The sequence below is a fragment of the Schistocerca piceifrons genome, chromosome 6, assembly GCF_021461385.2.
Source record: "Schistocerca piceifrons isolate TAMUIC-IGC-003096 chromosome 6, iqSchPice1.1, whole genome shotgun sequence".
NCBI lineage: Eukaryota > Metazoa > Arthropoda > Insecta > Orthoptera > Acrididae > Schistocerca > Schistocerca piceifrons.
Window position 1 is genome coordinate 164,272,950 of NC_060143.1, and position 20,390 is coordinate 164,293,339.

The following is a 20,390-nucleotide window of genomic DNA, read 5'->3' on the forward strand; positions in this document are numbered from 1 at the left end:
TTAGTTGCGATTTCCACCTGCAACGACTTTCCTGGGCTGAAAATCGTAAATTTGCAATCTTTTGTTACACTTCAAGTGATAATAACTCAGATTATTCAATGGAAATGACAGGTAAAATCAAGTGAACTTTGAGGCTTAATTCCGTGCACACCAGGAAGTAACTAGTCGATCACAGAGTTGCCAAACATACGTTGCCTTGTTGCCAAATCTCGTTACAGTACCAGCGGGAAGAAGACGAACCGATGTGATCCTACAGCGGGCTGGGAAGTGACCATAGCTGGTGTCTCCAAGTCGCGGCAGCTACGGCCTGGAATACGTAATGCGTCTGATTCGCTTTCTGTAACTAGGTTTAGGGACTGGAGCGTAGTTACTAATAATACTCAGAACTGACTGCTAACTAAGCATCATAAATCAGAAACTCTCATTGTTGTTTTTATATTTCTTTCGTAAGTGTACTCAAAGCTAAGAAACTCATTCACAGGCGTTTTCGTACCTCGCCGATAGTCGAGCACAACAAACAAATAAAAATTAAAAAGAATGTGTATGTTTGTGTGTGTGTGTGTGTGTGTGTGTGTGTGTGTGTGTGAGTGAGAGAGAGAGAGAGAGAGAGAGAGAGAGAGAGAGAGAGAGAGGGATGGAGAGGGAGAGAGACAGAGAGAGAAATAAAAAGTAATGAGAGAGAGGGTAAAAAATTGTTGTAAACAAATTGAATCATGGTATTTAAAGAAATCTTTTATTAAAATGACACGTTCCACATCATTACGAAATGTCGTATTCATGGTATATGGAACAAGAATTAATCTAATGTAATCTAATGTAGTCATATCATATTGATGACTAGCCATGAAGAGTCATGAATTACCGAAATTTTTGCCAATACCAGTAACCAAATCTAAACTTGAAAATAAAAGACGACAATTTTTGTAATAAACCGTGGCTCCTATCAAGACTCTTTCGTCCCTGTTACCTAACCACGGATGATGTCTGATATACCTCCATTCTGAAGTAACAAAGTGTGCATGCATTTAAAGATGAAGTGCATGATGTGAAGTTCTGTGACGGAGATACGAACCCAACACGTAATCTGATTGTTAACTAAGAAAAATCAAATGTTACGTATCGGTTTCTCTTACGAACCGCTAGGTGGAAGGACTGACAGCGACGTGTATCGGAAGGCAGTAAGATCTCTTGCCATTTGGTTTGTCAGTACTCGATAGCCATTTCTAGGCGCAAGTAAATGAAGAAAGGCAGCGCGTTTTTGTTATCAAGTAACGTCTTCGTCAATTACTTTAGTTTTAATGTAATCTACGAGTAATTGCTGATGTTTGGTATTAACATGAAAAGGAATCCGTAGACAGGGAAAGAACCTGTTCTTGGGAATCTACTTCTATAGTGACCAAAAGGCATTAAATAATCTTCAAGCACTTGTGTTCCAGCAGCAGTATGAATAAAATGATAGTAAGAATGACAGTAATAATCGAATTATCCAGCAGCGTCACACTTCACAGTGGATTTTCTCGAACTAAGAAATTTGCTGAATTTGTGAAAAATCAAAATGGCTTCACATCCAGCCTATGATGCCTAGAAGAGTCTTTACATCCTGCTGACATGAGAATACCACAATCTCTGCGTCAGAAGCTTGCTTCTACTTGACCATTTAATAGACTCGCATTTTTTCCACCGTGACTAATTTTGTAAGCTAAGCACATCATCCGTTGCAGCACACTCCTGGGGCTGGAAAATGTGGCCACAATGGTCTGGTGGAACCAACTATCACAGGTTCAATGCGTGGGTTCAGGCATTTACTTTTAAGAGGCACAAACAGATTTATTTTACCTCTGGTAACCTCAAGAGAAAGACGTTATAATCCAGAATCCGCATTAAACATCACGTTCCTTCATTACCAACTGGGCATAACCGGTTTACGTTGGGAAATGGCATAACGGAAGTCATGGTGAACTGAAACACAGTCGCCAGTAAGCTTACTTACATTAGAAAATTTTATTTTATTTGATGAACCGATAGCCATTTGAAGGAACAGGGCTCTTATTTTACTTGTACTTGATTAAACTAGAGACGTTGAAAAATTTGGTGCTGGACTGTGATTCGAATTCATATGTCCTCTTTCGAGGATCGGAATCTCTCGGAACCGTATAGTTCAATCATTTCGTTCCTTTTCCCAAGGCTGCAATCTTCTCTAGGTCTCCTCCAAAGGTAAGTATGTGGGTCTGAACACTGATCCAGTACAAAAATATTCATAATTTCATTTCAAGCTCTATCAAGTGCACACCCACCTGCCTAGTGAAAATTAACTTGCATTTTTAATGTCTGGTCGTGTGTTGCTAACAATCGAAACAGGTGTTCCACAAGATTTCGGGATTGCAGCCGGATCTCATCGACTTCTTTCCACGATATTTCGGCTGACAACCTTACAGCCATCTTCAGGCGAGTGTTTGACACTGGAGATTGCTAGTTTTTTTTCTTTATTGTGATTTTAAACACCTTATACAAAGGCGGGCTGTCAGCAGCATAATACGCCGCTCTTCAGCCTCGAGTTTGACAACAAGTAGTACAGAAAGGTGGCACAGAGAAGACAGTCAAAACGGTGGGCAAAAAATGTAGACACTAAAAATCGAAAAAACATGGAGCCGTTCACGCTGGACGAGAAACAGCACAAACACTAGGCGACACGGTGCACAGAACATGGATGATGGCGACGGCATGGGAACGGTGGTGGCATGACGGCGAACAACACAACACACAAACGAAGGCACACACACGAAACACTGACGGTGACGATCTCCGGCGCGCGAATGTCCACTTAGCGTGTGCGAGTCCGGGGACCTGCCAAGAGGGGAACAGGGGTGAGGTGGGAGAGAGGGGAGAAAAAGGATGCCAATGGCTGAGGAGATGGGGGCAGGAGGAGAGGTACAGGGGAGGGGAAGCCCGGGGGAGGAGTGGGGAGAAATGGAGGAGGGAGGGAAAAGGGAGAGAAGGGAGGGAGGGTGCCCAGAGGAGCAAGCACAGGAGGAGGGCGGGAGGATCAAAGTTGGTAGGAGGGGTAGATGGAGGGGAGGAGGGCATCATCAGGGAGGGGGAGCTGGCGGAAGCCACCTTGGGAGAGGGTAAGGAGGGTGGAGAGATGGAGACCAGGTGGGACGTGCGAATACAGGCGCGGCAGCGGGCGGGGGTGGGAGAGGATCAGGGAGTCAAGCGGGTGAGGAGGATCGAGTTTGCGGGAGGTGTACAGGATCCGTATCTTTTCAAGGAAAAGGAGGAGGTGGGGGAAGGGGATGAGATCATACAGGATCCGCGTGGGGGAGAGGAGACGGATGCGATAGGCGAGGCGGAGAGCATGACGTTCAAGGATTTGGAGGGATTGATAAAACGTAGGGGGGGGGTGGAGATCCAAGCCGGATGGGCATAACAAAGGATAGGGCGGATGAGGGATCTATGGGTGTGGAGGATGGTGGAGGGGTCCAGACCCCACGTACGGCCGGAGAGGAGCTTGAGGAGACTGAGTCGAGAGCATGCCTTGGCTTGGATTGTCCGGAGGTGGGGAGTCCAGGAGAGGCGGCGGTCGAGGGTGACGCCAAGGTACTTAAGGGTGGGAGTGAGGGCGATAGGACGGCCATAGATGGTGAGATAGAAATCAAGGAGGCGGAAGGAAGGGGTGGTTTTGCCTACAATGATCGCCTGGGTTTTGGAGGGATTGACCTTGAGCAACCACTGGTTGCACCAAGCGGTGAATCGGTCAAGATGGGATTGGAGAAGGTGTTGGGAGCGCCGGAGGGTGGGGGCAAGGGCAAGGAAGGCGGTGTCATCGGCAAGAGATAGCTAGTTTTTTTTTTTTTTCTTTATTGTGATTTCATGCCCCTGCCCCATACGGGCAGGGGAGGGCTGTCAGCAGCACAATCCGCCGCTCTTCAGCCGAGTGAATGACAACTAAAACAAGAATAAAATAATACATACATAAGGAGGTAAAAAAGGGGAACATAAAACAGAGTAAGGGGAGAAAATGGAGGTAAAAATACACTGACATGTAGAAGTTCATTGGGGACAGTTGAAAAAGTCACCAGAAAGTTAAAAAACACAGTTGGCGATTCTTAAAACACAGAAGACACTGGATGCGCATGCACAGGTTAAAAGTTGGCCACAGTATTAAAAACACTCCGAAACAACACACTTAAAACCCACTTGGAGCACACACGACGAAGAATAAAACTACCAGGCGGGACCTGCCGAGGGAAAGGTCAGAGAGGATGGAAAAGGAAGGGAGAGCATGGGGCAGCTGTGGAAGCGGCGGGATGAAGAGAGGAGGGGCAACCGTGGGTTCACGAAGAGGCAGGAGACACATGGGGCGGGAGAGGAAAAGGGAAGACAGGGCAGGAGGGGAGATAGCTAGTTTTTTTTTCATTTATTGAATTTCAATTCCCCCCGAAGGGGGCGGGCTGGCAGCAGCTTAGTACGCCGCTCTTCAGCCGACAGATTTTGTGACAAAGAGCAAGAGAACAAATAATAAAAACAACAGGCGATAAAATCGGAGACTTAGAGAGTAACAAGGCGAAAAGAAATCGTGGAACTTAAAACAACAACACAGGGATGACGACGCTAATAAAAATACATACGAAGTAGACAGGGAAAACAATAGACAATTAAAAAACACGGCGACAGTCTGGATTCTGTTCGCAAAGGAAATAAAATTCACACCGAGCGACAGCATGGTTTCTGTTCGCAACACGAGAAAGACAAACAACACTGAATAGTCACTGGAACACTGCACTAAAAAGTTGGCAAATGTGACACCACAGTCGAGAGCAGGTGGGGGGAAACTGGACAGAAGATGGGAAAACGAAAAAGGGGGGAAAGGAGAGTAAAAGCGAAGGGGGGAGCCGGGAAAGGAGCTGAAGGAGGATGAGGACCCATAAGAGGGGTGGGCGGCAGACGCGACAGGGAGTGGGGTAGGCAGAGGAGGGGAATACAAAAGGACTGGGGGGAGAAGGGAGGTAGGGAGAGGTTTAGTGGGGGGAAAAACAGGACAGAAGGGGGGGGGGGGGAGAGGGAGCCCAGGGAAAGGACAGAGGAAAGGAGGGGGATGGAGGATCAGAGTTGATAGGAAGGATAAATGGAGGGAGAGAGGGCATCATCCGGGAGGGGGAGGTGACGGAAGCCACCTTGGGAAAGGAGATGGAGGGTGTAGAGATGGAGGGTAGGGGGGACACAACGGTGAAGACGTGGCAGGGGGCGGGGACGGGAGAGGAGAGGAGCAACCAGGGGGTGAGGGGGTTCAAGACGGCGGGAGGTGTAGAGGATGCGGATATGTTCGAGGAATAGGAGCAGATGGGGGAAAGGAATGAGATCATAGAGGATCCGTGTGGGGGACGGGAGGCGGATACGGAAGGCGAGGCGGAGTGCATGACGCTCAAGGATCTGGAGGGACTGATAGAATTTGGGGGGGGGGGGCAGATATCCAGGCAGGACTGGCATAACAGAGGATGGGACGGATGAAGGATTTGTAGGTGTGGAGGATGGTAGAGGGGTGCAACCCCCATGTCCGGCCAGAGAGGAGTTTGAGGAGTCGGAGGCGGTTGTCGGCTTTGGATTGGATGGAGCGGAGATGAGGTATCCAGGTGAGGTGACGGTCAATGGTGAGGCCAAGGTAGGTGAGGGTGGGGGTGAGGTGAACAGGACGTGCGCAGACAGTAAGGGAGAAATCCAGGAGGCGGAAGGAGCGAGTGGTACGACCTACGATGATTGCCTGAGTCTTGAAAGGATTGAGTTTCAGGAGCCATTGGTTACACCATGCAGCAAAAAGGTCAAGGTGATTCTGGAGAAGGCGTTGGGACCGTTGGAGGGTAGGAGCGAGGGCGAGGAATGCGGTGTCATCAGCATATTGCAAGAGGTGTACTGGAGGGGGGGTTGGGGCATATCTGCCGTGTACAGGAGGTAGAGGAGAGGGGAGAGGACAGAGCCCTGGGGCACACCGGCAGAGGGCTAGAAGGTGTGGGAATTGGCATGATGGACGGTAACATAGGAGGGGCGGTGGGAGAGGAAGGAGGCCACCAGATGGATGTAGTTGATAGGAAGGGCGTAGGTTTGGAGTTTAAACAGGAGACCGGGATGCCAGACACGGTCGTAGGCCTTTTCGAGGTCAAGTGAGACAAAAATGGCGGAGCGACGGGAGTTAAGCTGGAGGCAGAGGAGATGAGTGAGGCGGAGGAGTTGGTCATCAGCAGAGAAGGATGGTCGAAAGCCACATTGGGTGTTTGGGAGGAGGTGGTTTTGGTGGAGGTGGAGATGGATGCGCCGGGAAAGGATGGATTCCAAGAGCTTGCTGAACACCGATGTGAGACAGATAGGCCGATAGGAAGAGGCATCAGATGGAGGCTTATTGGGTTTGGAGAACATCAGGATACGGGAGGTTTTCCACAGGTCGGGATAGAAGCCAGTGGCAAGGATGACATTGTAGAGGGTGGCAAGGAGGGAAAGGAAGGAGTGAGGGGGTGATAGCTAGTGCAAGTCGCTCTATTTATACGTAAAAGTGCCGCAGGCGCGCATGCGCAAGTTACCGTAGCATGCACGCCACCTGTCGATTCCAAGGCCCTCTACAATATTACTGCATCTATGGAGCGCAATCGAATGCGTGAAAAAGTAAAACATGCACGCAGACGTGTCCAAAACAATAAAATGCAAAATTTCAATATTAAAATTACTTGTCGCTCGACGTGTCAGAAGCCATAAAAAGTTTTCTTTTGGTTGAAATTAAAGAAATCAACGGGTCCCAGGCCTTATTCAATAAAAAGCCGCCATAATGATTAATGAGATTATCCGCTAAACGTATTTCCACGGATTCCTTCAGAACTGAATCCCAGAAGGATCTCGATGGGTCCAAGATTTTCGTGGCCGAATAATCCATAGTATGTCCTGTGGAAATACAATGTTCGGCTATAGCTGACTTACTTGGCTGTAAAAGGCGAGTGTGGCGCTCATGTTCAACGCAGCGGTCGTGTACTGTGCGTGTGGTTTGACCAATGTAGGCTTTCCCACACTCGCAAGGTATTTTATAAATTCCAGCCATTGCTCACTATGGGGCGTAAGGGCACATTATCCTTATGGATCTTTGGAAGACCATATAACCTCCACGTTGTCTAAATCCTTATCCGTGAAATTTACCACAGAGCGTCGAAAAACATCTTCTTGTCGTGACGTTGCTGAGAGTCGGTCGAACTTCGATGATTGAGACCTCACAGTTCTGTTCCACCGAGGTTATATGGTCTTCCAAAGATCCATAAGGATAATGTGCCCTTACGCCCCATAGTGAGCAATGTCGGTGCTCCAACATATGATTTATCTAGTAATTTGGCTTCGCTACTGAGACCTTTTGTTGGCAAATGTACGCACCATATTCGCAACTCTGCAGACTTTATCAATAGACTGAGAACACTACAGCTGAAGGATTCGGACTTGTTAGTAAGTTTCGATGTCGTTTCACTCTTTACGAGGGTCCCTCTTTTGGATTCATTGTCAATTATCGGCAATAAGTTTACGACCGATATAACGGCGCTGTTTCACCATGCCCTGTCCTCTACTTACTTTCTATTTAATAATGAATATTTTGAGCAACTTGACGGTGTTGCCATGGGCAGTCTTCTGTCCCCTCTGGTAGCAAACTTTTATATGGAAGACTTTGAGGAGAGGGCTCTCGATTCGGCGATTTTGAAACCAACAGTCTTCTGGCGGTACGTGGACGATACCTTTGTCGTGTGGTCTCACGGTGAAGAAGAGCTTTCACGGTTTTTACATCTGAATTCCATCCACACAAACATTCTTTACGATGGAAGTTGAAAAAGATGGTTGCCTACCATTTCTGGACGTCATGGTTAAACGCAGGGTGGATGGCTCGTTGGGGCATTCGGTCTATCGAAAACCCACGCATACGGATCTGTACCTGCAGGCGTCAAGCTGTCATCACCCGTCACAAACTATGGGCGTCCTTCGAACGTTGGTGCATAGGGCACATGTCGTGTCTGATAAAGACAGCCTTGCAGACGAATTAGAGCACTTGAAATCGGTATTTCAACATAATGGATATTCTGCCCATCAGGTCAGTACTGCTTTAAGGAGGAAAAAACGTGACCACCAACAAGATCAAGAGGATAAGGAGGTGTTTAAGTCCAGAGCATTTCTCCCATATGTCGGGAACATTTCATCGAAAGTAGGCAGAATTTTAAAGAAACATCGTGTGAAAGCAATCTTCCGGCCACCTACAAAGACTCGTGCTCTTCTGGGCTCAGCCAAGGATGATCTGGGATTACGGAAGGCTGGAATTTATAAAATACCTTGCGAGTGTGGGAAAGCCTACATTGGTCAAACCACACGCACAGTACACGACCGCTGCGTTGAACATGAGCGCCACACTCGCCTTTTACAGCCAAGTAAGTCGGCTATAGCCGAACATTGTATTTCCACAGGACATACTATGGATTATTCGGCCACGAAAATCTTGGACCCATCGAGATCCTTCTGGGATTCAGTTGTGAAGGAATCCGTGGAAATACGTTTAGCGGATAATCTCATTAATCATGATGGCGGCTTTTTATTGAATAAGGCCTGGGACACGTTGATTTCTTTAATTTCAACCAAAAGAAAACTTTTTATGGCTTCTGACACGTCGAGCGACAAGTAATTTTAATATTGAAATTTTGCATTTTATTGTTTTGGACACGTCTGCGTGCATGTTTTACTTTTTCACGCATTCGATTGCGCTCCATAGATGCAGTAAAATTGTAGAGGGCCTTGGAATCGACAGGTGGCGCGCATGCTACGGTAACTTGCGCATGCGCGCCTTCGGCACTTTTACGTATAAATAGAGCGACTTGCACTAGCAATCTCCAGTGTCAAACACTCGCCTGAAGATGGCTGTAAGTTTGTCAGCCGAAATATCGTGGAAAGAAGTCGATGAGATCCGGCTGCAATCCCGAAATCTTGTGGAATATTCGATACGCCGGGAAAACTTCAAGAGTCGAAACAGGTGTTGTTATTTCTGGTCAAACACGCACACATCTTACTGTTCCTGAGTAAGCAACTGATACTTAAGCTATATTCATGGATGCACGGTAGGTGTGCAGTTCGATTGTCGCTTAGGCACACAAGTTTGTATCCTTATTTTAGATTCAGACACCTAGCGGCTCGTAAGAAAAACCGATACGTATCATTTGATTTTTCTTAGTTAACAATCAGATTACGTGTTGGGTTCGTATATCCGTCACAGAACTTCAAATCATGCACTTCATCTTTAAATGCATGCACACTTTGTTACTTCAGAATGGAGGTATATCAGACATCTTCCGTGGTTAGATAACAGGGACGAAAGAGTCTTGATAGGAGCCACGGTTTATTACAAAAATTGTCGTCTTTTATTTTCAAGTTTAGGTTTGGTTACTGGTATTGGCAAAAATTTCGGTAATTCATGACTCTTCATGGCTAGTCATCAATATGATATGACTACATTAGATTACATTAGATTAATTCTTGTTCCATATACCATGAATACGACATTTCGTAATGATGTGGAACGTGTCATTTTAATAAAAGATTTCTTTAAATACCATGATTCAATTTGTTTACAACAATTTTTTACCCTCTCTCTCATTACTTTTTATTTCTCTCTCTGTCTCTCTCCCTCTCCATCCCTCTCTCTCTCTCTCTCTCTCTCTCTCTCTCTCTCTCTCTCTCTCTCTCTCTCACTCACACACACACACACACACACACACACACACACATACACATTCTTTTTTATTTTTATTTGTTTGTTGTGCTCGACTATCGGCGAGGTACGAAAACGCCTGTGAATGAGTTTCTTAGTTTTGAGTACACTTACGAAAGAAATATAAAAACAACAATGAGAGTTTCTGATTTATGATGCTTAGTTAGCAGTCAGTTCTGAGTATTATTAGTAACTACGCTCCAGTCCCTAAACCTAGTTACAGAAAGCGAATCAGACGCATTACGTATTCCAGGCCGTAGCAGCCGCGACTTGGAGACACCAGCTATGGTCACTTCCCAGCCCGCTGTAGGATCACATCGGTTCGTCTTCTTCCCGCTGGTACTGTAACGAGATTTGGCAACAAGGCAACGTATGTTTGGCAACTCTGTGATCGACTAGTTACTTCCTGGTGTGCACGGAATTAAGCCTCAAAGTTCACTTGATTTTACCTGTCATTTCCATTGAATAATCTGAGTTATTATCACTTGAAGTGTAACAAAAGATTGCAAATTTACGATTTTCAGCCCAGGAAAGTCGTTGCAGGTGGAAATCGCAACTAATCTCGACCTTTAAATAGCGGTTTACGAGTTCTAGGCACTATTGCCCTTGTATGAGGAAGCTCAGACCCATACCTCTTCGCCAGCTCTGTGGTAACGTGCTGACCTGTGAAAAAGCGTGTATTATGGTTCGCAGTTCCAGTCTCACTGATTGCAACGTTTTTATCCCTTCTGTGAAAGAGCTACAAGCAGTCGGATCAAACATCAATAAGGAAATCGCAAGAAAATACTTTCGGCTCATAGTGCAATGTTGAAAAACTTACAATGGTGCACAACAGGTGACGACTCTTTCCGCTGCTGACAAGCGAATTTTGGGTTTCTAGGAATACGTAACTATATTTATGAAATGCCACATTTGCATACCTCTTGAGTATGACACAGCATACCAATTAAATACACACCCAATCAAAATCTAAGTGAGTAGTATTTTACTAATTCGTGTCGACAGAGGCACGCTTGTGTACAGATACTCGGTTTTATTAAAACAGACTTTCGTCGTAAGGTTATCGTGGTTAGTTTTATTTCATTTCTTATAATAAAGTGCACAATATTCGTACGGTTTCCTTTAGTGTTGTTAAAACAATAGTAAACATGAGAGAGAAATTAATCATCAACGATATATGCGAATTCTCTGATGTTACCTATGACAGTCTGACTATGCACATGCAGTTTATTGATTACATGCATTAGAAAACTTGTTCTGAGTTAAAGCTGTCAAACAACGTTTGAAGAAGAATAAAATCTCACTACCACACGACAGCTAATGTAGAAAATACTTTTCTGACATATTATGGCACGATGCGCTCTCCCTACACATCTTCGAGATGCATCTGCTGCCTGGTGTCTATTAAACCTGAATAGAACAAAATGTCACAGTAGTTAGCCCTTTTTCCACATGCGACTACTTTGGGTTGAGAAGTGAAGGAAATTATGTTCAAAGTTCCATTAGATTGATAACTTCAACAGACAGCAGAGTTGCGTTTTAAAAAAATGTAGCACTGAATGTATTCGTACTCGCGACATCTTATCTACGCTACTAGCTGACACGTAGCTACAACAGCTCCAGAGCACGACAACTATTCCTCCGGAACTTTTGGATTCCACAGCACTGTGAGATGATGCATATGGCCAGGTCTTGACTTCTGAGAGACAAACAGTTACAGCTTTTCTTTTGGACTGAAAGACGTTTTCTACAAACAGATAGCGCAATAGAACAGCTCAAGTGGAAAGGAACACTTCCTATTTAAACTTCTGCATCCTACACTGTTGGCAGTTCTGTGTAGGTGGCAGTTACGTGATTTTATTTCGGTAATTACAAAACAGAGTCGAATGTATGCACTGGGTAGCCGAGGCAGCTAGTTCATGGTGATTCGGTCAACCAAGTAAATGAATTTACTGAACATGCTGCAAATTACTACAGGGAGCCTGTGTGTCAGAATTCTCATCAGGTGTGGCGCCACGGCGTTACGATAGAAAAATGAGTCGTAGAGAAGAGGATTTCGTGGTCTGTTGGACGGATGGTAGATTGTTATACCTATGGTCTGGGTTGGATTCCCACTTCTGCCAATGATTTTAGATAGGGAGAGACAGATTCCATTCTCTCCTGGCTACACCAAGTGAAGTAGATATAATGGCAGTGTGGTCTGAAAATTCACATTAAAGATGATATTCCTTCTCTACCAAGTAGGCGGTAGGTTGAACCACAATAAGGTCTGGAGTGGCGACATGTAGAAACTCTATCACCAGTAACCTTTCCTATACTAGTTATTTATTTTAAGTGACGAAACAAACGCTGTGTATGGTCACAGGACACTTATTCCATCGTTTATCTGAACTTCTGTATGTCGATAAAATTGGTTCTGAACTAGGAATGCAACTCAGACCGCCCTTAACGCGGAATTTGATCCCTTCGTGACAATACAGCTCGGCTACAATTTGTTGTTTGTTCAAAACTGCAGATTCCTCATTATCTCCACAACGGGATCGAATCCTGGCCCGGCACTAAAGATTTAATTATGTATTATCAAACTCTAGCATGAGAACACCTATCTGCTGGTTGATAATAATTTTGATTTTTAATGTATTTTCATTCGTTGTCAACACTAACGATCTCTGACGTTTTTAACTCCCACTGAGACACAGAACTATTTGCGAGATGACTGTAAGTTCAAGATGTTATTCTGAGCAGCTGGTGGAGAAAAATTTGGTAGCTGACGTCTCTTTGTGTGTAGTCAACAACGATATGTGTGGGGCTCTATTCCCAGTGAGCGCTGAACTCTCCGTCATATTATTTCTAGTTCAAACATGCTCACATGTCACTGCTGGTGCAACAGACCCATATTTAACGTTCATTTTCTCTAGAATATAACAGCGATAGGTGCCGGGGTTGGTGCCTGGGAAGGAAAAAATTAATGTTTCGTCTCGTCATTTCAGTTAAAACATCTAGCTACTGCCGCGAAAATCCTATATGTCACATTTGACTGTCCTTCGATAGCAATCCGATTAGGTTCTGGGTTCGAATCCGTGTCCAACACAAAGCTTTACCTCACGGCATTTCAAGTAAGTTACCTGTGAAGAAGCAATGTTTAACATCTCTCGTAGTTCGTTAACAGGGACAATAGATGCTGGGTAGGAATTCTCGCCTGTTAAAAATGTTTGCGTTATGCAATTTAAAGATGATATTTGCTAACTGATACTATCTAAAATCGAGGTATATCACTCTCTGTATGCCTAATCAGGAATGACTGTTAGTTTCCGTCAGTCGCGAGATCTTTGCTTAGTCTGCATGAGCTGGGTTTGAATTCATATGCGGAACAAGACGGTTCGTCGTGTCTTTGAAGTTCATACATATTCTCAACTAGCTGCTCGTGAATAACTTAAATTTTTAATGTCATTTTGTGTTAAATAATAAGTACGGTATGTTACTTTGAAGAGGAAATCATGAATACGACGAACTTACTACGTGCATTACCAACCTGACGTAATAATGAGAGTGGTAACATTTCAGGTACGTCATTTATTGTAATAAATGTGACCTTACAAGCCTTAAGGACAGTCTTATCTGTGACAAGGTGTTCCCTGATATTTGTAGTATCGTGGTATTACTTTACATCTTGAGTTATTTCGATACAGAGCAGTATTTTCTAGTGGTGACTTGTTGGAACCATTTTCAATAGTCAAACGACTGTACCAAGGAGCGATTAGAGGACCTGCTAGACAGCTGCGTTATGCCGGTTGCATGCGAATCAGGCGAAATCCCATTTAGGTCGTTCGGATACTTTTGAGCACGACTGTACATCTCGAGGTGAAAACGTACGAAAATGCACAACTGCACTTTTGCGAACTTCTGTTTTATTTTCGCATCAATACTGTTGTGAACCCACCATCTGGTATCAATGCATTACATTATCATCCATTATATATAGTCATCTTTATAGTACACTTGATATTATAGATGAGTAGGACACAAGACAGGACACAGATAATGTCCGTTTGACGTCAACAGTGTGTAACATTTTACTTTTTTGAATAGGACAATGTTCCTCTCCAATAATTTTTAGACTAGTTACAATAAGCTTACGCTGCAAGAGAATTCGCTTGTATTTTTCAATATGTGGTCTGTTGTCGGTTTGAAGGCCTTCCATTACATCGGCAACGTAGTACAACTCCACCGAGGGCTGTCTGAAGTAGGGTGGAGATAGCAATGTGAAAGTTGCGAGCTGTCGAAGACGATCTTCATATTCCTAATGCGATTAGGACATCGTATACTCTTGACGACGTTTAGCACCTGTGCGGCACATTCACCCAATTTCGGAATTCATGTTGAGTAATCTTGCTAAATTCCCATAATATTGTCTTTTTATATTGATGAGTAATATGGATAGTCGTCACGTTCATGTGCCGTCTACAACGCAAATTTAATGTTACTATCCTAGGAACTAACCTGCAATACGTTTTGTATTTCATAATCGAAACTATCTGCATTAACCGTCATCAGAGCAATGTCAGGGAACAGAATGCAGCAGTGCCTTGGTACCTACTTGGGGACCTGCTTGAGTCGTGTTCTAAGGAAAGGGTAGTTGCTGGTTCACATTATATTACACTAGCGAAAAGTACCGACTTTTCCTTTTCTCTGCAAACATCCAGAACTAAATTCAGTAACTAAATGCTAAGAATATATTAGCATTGTGCCAACTCAAAGATCAATAGATATGGATATAGATATACACTCCTGGAAATTGAAATAAGAACACCGTGAATTCATTGTCCCAAGAAGGGGAAACTTTATTGACACATTCCTGGGGTCAGATACATCACATGATCACACTGACAGAACCACAGGCACATAGACACAGGCAACAGAGCATGCACAATGTCGGCACTAGTACAGTGTATATCCACCTTTCGCAGCAATGCAGGCTGCTATTCTCCCATGGAAACGATCGTAGAGATGCTGGATGTAGTCCTGTGGAACGGATTGCCATGCCATTTCCACCTGGCACCTCAGTTGGACCAGCGTTCGTGCTGGACGTGCAGACCGCGTGAGACGACGCTTCATCCAGTCCCAAACATGCTCAATGGGGGACAGATCTGGAGATCTTGCTGGCCAGGGTAGTTGACTTACACCTTCTAGAGCACGTTGGGTGGCACGGGATACATGCGGTCGTGCATTGTCCTGTTGGAACAGCAAGTTCCCTTGCCGGTCTAGGAATGGTAGAACGATGGGTTCGATGACGGTTTGGATGTACCGTGCGCTATTCAGTGTCCCCTCGACGATCACCAGTGGTGTACGGCCAGTGTAGGAGATCGCTCCCCACACCATGATGCCGGGTGTTGGCCCTGTGTGCCTCGGTCGTATGCAGTCCTGATTGTGGCGCTCACCTGCACGGCGCCAAACACGCATACGACCATCATTGGCACCAAGGCAGAAGCGACTCTCATCCCTGAAGACGACACATCTCCATTCGTCCCTCCATTCACACCTGTCGCGACACCACTGGAGGCAGGCTGCACGATGTTGGGGCGTGAGCGGAAGACGGCCTAACGGTGTGCGGGACCGTAGCCCAGCTTCATGGAGACGGTTGCGAATGGTCCTCGCCGATACCCCAGGAGCAACAGTGTCCCTAATTTGCTGGGAAGTGGCGGTGCGGTCCCCTACGGCACTGCGTAGGATCCTACGGTCTTGGCGTGCATCCGTGCGTCGCTGCGGTCCGGTCCCAAGTCGACGGGCACGTGCACCTTCCGCCGACCACTGGCGACAACATCGATGTACTGTGGAGACCTCACGCCCCACGTGTTGAGCAATTCGGCGGTACGTCCAGCCGGCCTCCCGCATGCCCACTATACGCCCTCGCTCGAAGTCCGTCAACTGCACATACGGTTCACGTCCACGCTGTCGCGGCATGCTACCAGTGTTAAAGACTGCGATGGAGCTCCGTATGCCACGGCAAACTGGCTGACACTGACGGCGGCGGTGCACAAATGCTGCGCAGCTAGCGCCATTCGACGGCCAACACCGCGGTTCCTGGTGTGTCCGCTGTGCCGTGCGTGTGATCATTGCTTGTACAGCCCTCTCGCAGTGTCCGGAGCAAGTATGGTGGGTCTGACACACCGGTGTCAATGTGTTCCTTTTTCCATTTCCAGGAGTGTAGATTTTTATATTTAAAGCCATTCTCGTTCTGCGTTGGAATAAACATCATTCATTATTTGCTTGTTCTTGTTACGATTGTTATTGTCATTCTCTCACTCGCATAGAGTGGCTATGTAAGAAGGGAATACTGAATGTAACGTCATGCAGAATACACTCATTTACTTCGGCTCCTCGTGATCAACGCTACAGGAGAAGTGAGATACATAAAGTTGACAGTGTGAGGACAGACATGCTGGCACAACTCTGCAACTACACAGTGTTACCAGATAAAATGGTGCTGCGGAATCGAAAGTGTAGTACGGACTTTGCCACAGTAGCAGACAGCTGCTAATTTCGGACCATGACCGTGGATTACACTTCGGTCAGTGCTGGTTAGAGTGTTGCAACTGTAAATAGAAGGCTTTGTTTGATAGTCATGTGCTGATGCTGTCTGAATAAATTATGCCATTGGATAAAAAGCGGTTTAGTTTTGAGACCTAACCCACGAGGGGGGAAGGCACAGTGGTCTGCGTCAGGAATTCCTGTTGTGACTTGGCAAGACAGCCAAGCCACTAGGAGGTGAAGCCGAAAGGCACGCGTTTAAGCTCACGCAGGCTGGCGTGAGGTCTGGAACAGTTAAGGCAATTTATAGTAGCAAAGAACGTAACTAACTACTGGAATACTTAACTTTAATTCATAATTGGTGAACATCGGTCTGACGGTGCATGCATCACAAGATAAATAGCAAACGATAATGGCGCCTTGCTAGGTCGTAGCAAATGACGTAGCTGAAGGCTATGCTAACTATCGTCTCGGCAAATGAGAGCGTAATTTGTCAGTGAACCATTGCTAGCAAAGTCGGCTGTGCAACTGGGGGGAGTGCTAGGACGTCTCTCTAAACCTGCCGTGTGTCGGCGCTCGGTCTGCAATCACTGATAGTGGCGACACGCGGGTCCGACATATACTACCGGACCGCGGCCGATTTAAAGCCTACCACCTAGCAAGTGTGGTGTCTGGCGGTGACACCACAATTCCAAGCAATAAAACACAAAAAACAACCCAGGAAGTGTTCAAACAGCTACTTTCATGCAGAGACATGCATTTGGAATCTGTTCATCGTTACGGGGTCAAACAAGAGGGTAACATTACTGAAACAATGATCAGGCTACTTAGTATATAATAGAGCATACATATTTCAAGGAGGAAACGTATGAAGACGCAGACTTCCTCCTTATCAATATGTGCGGCGTATCTTTCGTGTTAACGAAAGTAATATCCCGCTTTACCTCTTCTTACGTCTCAAATGAAATGAATGCCATGAGGAATCGAATATTTGTTGACTGCGTCTCTTCTTGCTTCCATCCTTACCAACATATTTCTTCATTCTCGTGGTAATCATGACATTCTATGTGTATGCTGCAAAAGATTGCACGTGGACAAATTCGACATCGAGGTGCAAAGCGTTTGGTATCTTACATTATATTCAATTCGAATAAGCTTCCGATGTATTTTTACTTCGTTTGTATTTTTAGATGATTATGAACGTTACAGAAAATTGTCTCACATGCTTTATGTTGAATGAGTAACATTGAATGACCCGTTTTGCTTTCCTTACGTTGAAATGATATTATTTCGGCGTCAACAGCCTTCTTCCACGCCGGAAGCTGAAACTTGTATCATTCTGGATTAATGATAATTGAATTTCTCAAATGTATACATAGCCCACTAGGCGACGTCAGAAATCATCAGGGGAGAACGCCGCATAAAAACCAAACGTGCGCGCGCGTCTCCACTCTGAAGAACCGTATCGGAGAATCACGGCAAGCATTTCGCTGAAGAGGTGCCTCGTAAGAGAGCCGAGAAATGTCAGCGTCGTAGCAAGTATTTGTCAACACTCTGATAGTACTTTTACTTCCGGGTATAGGCCGGCATTACCTCGCTAAATTCACTTGACATTCGTTTTCCACATCGAAGACTCGTACGATATAATCCACTGCAAGATGACACAATTAGAAAGTGTATTTAATTTCTGGGCTCCAAGAACGGCGTTCTTCACATAAGTAACACCTGTTTGTGTGTGCATTCGGGAGGACGACGGTGCAATCCCGCGCCCGGCCATTCTGATTTAGGTTTTCAGTGATTTTCCTAAATCGCTTCAGGCAAATGCTGGGATGGTTCCTTAGAAAGGGCACGGCCGACTTCCTTCCCCATCCTTCCCTAATCCGAGCTTGTGCTCCGTCTCTAATGACATCGTTGTTGACGGGACGTTAAAACAGTAATCTCCTCCTCCTCTGTTTGTGTGTTTAAGGTTGTGTTTTGAGGCTCAGGCACCATCGCAGTGACTATAGTCCGTCTCTTGCCGCCAGTGTGTCGTTAGCTCAGAGGTTCCCTTGTGTGTTGCAGTGATCGTACTATATGACATAGCAGTTCCAATCACGGTAGAAGCCGCTGACTACAACCTTTTGGTTGGTTCGAATGGTTCTGAGCACTATGGGACTTAACATCTCAGGACATCAGTCCCCTAGAACTTAGAACTACTTAAACCTAACCTAAGAACATCACACACATCCATGCCCGAGGCAGGATTCGAACCTGCGACCGTAGCGGTCGCGCGTTCCAGACTGAAGCGCCATTTTAATTAATGGAGTTGCAAACTGCTAGTAAAAATTCCTTATACGAAATCTGAAGAATGCCTTTAAACATCAATCTTCGTCCGATTTCGACTTAGTAAATTAAGTTAATATCACTGATGTCTGCTTTGCAAATGCCAAGGTGCTTCACTGTAAAATAGATCCTGATTATTATTACTCATGATCCTGAAAAGACTCAAACCGACTGTCAACGATATAAATTTGGGCTTTGTTCGTCATATAGGTCTAACATGTCAGAAGGTTGTTTATGAAATGCACATGTTGATTAATATAGTTCCCTCTTCTAAATTTTTGCAATAGCATTTGACTGTAGACGTTTTCTAACACCGGTGTTAGCAATTCCTTTCCGTTCTCTGAAACCTCCAAAACGACAAATTTTTCTGGTTTAAATCTGATGACCTTAACTATCACTTCCGATCAACATTAAATGCCGGCCGGAGTGGCCGAGCGGTTCTAGGCGCTACAGTCCGGAACCACGCGACCGCTGCGGTCGCAGGTTCGAATCCTGCCTAGGGCATGGATGTGTGTGATGTGCTTAGGTTAGTTAGGTTTAAGTAGTTCTAAGTTCTAGGGGACTGATGACCATAGCAGTTAAGTCCCATGGTGCTCAGAGCCAACATTAAATACTTCATGAACCCTTACATGGAACTCCAAATGTGCAGTGTTCCTGCACTGCTACAGAGCATGCATTGCAAGGTATTCACACAGTTTATTGCATAGACTGACCATAAGGAACGAAACAAGAACTGTAATACACTTTACACCACAGACGCTCACTCTGGCTTGACGAAAACATCCGAACATTGACCAAAAGTTGCACAAATAATTGAGTTTGAAAGGAAAAGAAACGAGGTATGAAGCATTTATAAATTCATCGAATGTAGTGAGGTGGTTTAATTTCGTCCCAGTCTATAAAATTAATTTCGGGCCATACTCAGCCCTTGCCGATTAATGTAATATAATACCCGCCTACTAATCAGGGCGTTTCTCTCCGTTGCTTTTGAGCGTGAATGGAAATTGTAGAAATTTTCTGTGGAGCAACATTTAATAATAAAGCGTTTTAAATCATCAAAAGCGATGAGCGGGAGCAGGTGCTTTCGATAAAGAACGGAGGAGTGCAGCGCCGCTGCTGTCGCCACGGCCGCTGCCGGTAGCCAGCAAGTGGATCCCTGAGCTTTGCCGCATACGGCATCCAGAGGAAGACAGTCTGATGGAAATCTGCCGCAAAATCGTTACTGGATAAAATTTTGATATCGGTGTGTCAGAAAGCGAAATAGATTGAATCTGCGCTACCATTACATTCACGTCTTCAGCATTCAGACAGAAGAGGCTATAAAAATATTCTATGCCAGCTGCTCTCGATCTACTGACATTATAAACAGAAACAACGCACGCTACCGCTAGACCACAGGCGTAATCAGCCTAGAGTTTCTGTAACATGGGACAAGTTTTCTTACAGGAAGTGCCGCCGTCTACAGTGTTTTCAGATTGTGCAGATAACCGGACTTAGAGAATTAACGAGTTGGGCAGTTTTTTTGTCCCATGTCGCGATCGGCGCGGACTTAGCCTCTGAAGCGCCCGGGCGCCGGTCGAGTTTTATGTCAAAGAGTGTACATATTGTATATGACCCGTCTCTCCTTACAGCTTACCCCTATTTCTCTCAGAATTTCATACATCTTGCACCATTTTACACTGTCGAACGCTTTTTTCAGGTCGACAAACCCTATGAACGTGTCTTTATTTTTCTTTAATCTTGCTTCCGTTATTAACCATAAAGTCAGAACTGC